A 695-nucleotide genomic window follows, 5' to 3' on the forward strand; every position below is an offset into this window, starting at 1 on the left:
GAACATACGTCGTTTGTTTTTCTGAGTCTGTGTTACTTCACTTAATATAACAGTTTCTAGATCCATCCATTTACCTACAAATTTCATTATTTCATCTTTTACTGCTGAATAGAACTCCACTGTGTAAATATACCACATTTTTGTTAACCAATAGTCAGTTGAGGGACACTTAGGTTGCTTCCATCTCTCAGCTATTATGAAAAGAGCAGCAACAAACATGGTTGTACAAGTGTCTCAACAATAGGATGAGTCCTTTGGGTATATGCCAAGGAGTGGTATAACCAGGTCATATAGTAGGTTCATTTTTAGTTTTTCAAGAGTTTTCCACACTGTTTTCCATAGAGGCCACACAAGTTTGCAATCCCACTCAGCAGTGAATGAGCATTTCCCTTTCTACACATCCTCACCAGCATTTGGTATCATTTGTTCTCTTGATCCTAGCCAGTCTGACTGGGGCAAGGTGATACCTTAGGGTGGTTTTAATTTGTATTTCCCTAATTACTATCGATGTTGAAAACTTTTTGAGATGTTGCATGTAGCTGTCATATCTCTGTAGGTTTCTCTAGTCTATGTCTCTCCCTCAGTTTTTCCTTTCTTTCATGACCTTGATACCAGTCAGTTCTTTTGGAGAAGTCCCTCAGTTTGGATTAGTGTGATGCTTTCTCAAGATTGGACTGATGTCATGTGTGACTAGG

This window comes from Nannospalax galili, unplaced genomic scaffold (assembly GCF_000622305.1).
Source record: "Nannospalax galili isolate Female #2095 unplaced genomic scaffold, S.galili_v1.0 scaffold405, whole genome shotgun sequence".
NCBI classification, from domain to species: domain Eukaryota; kingdom Metazoa; phylum Chordata; class Mammalia; order Rodentia; family Spalacidae; genus Nannospalax; species Nannospalax galili.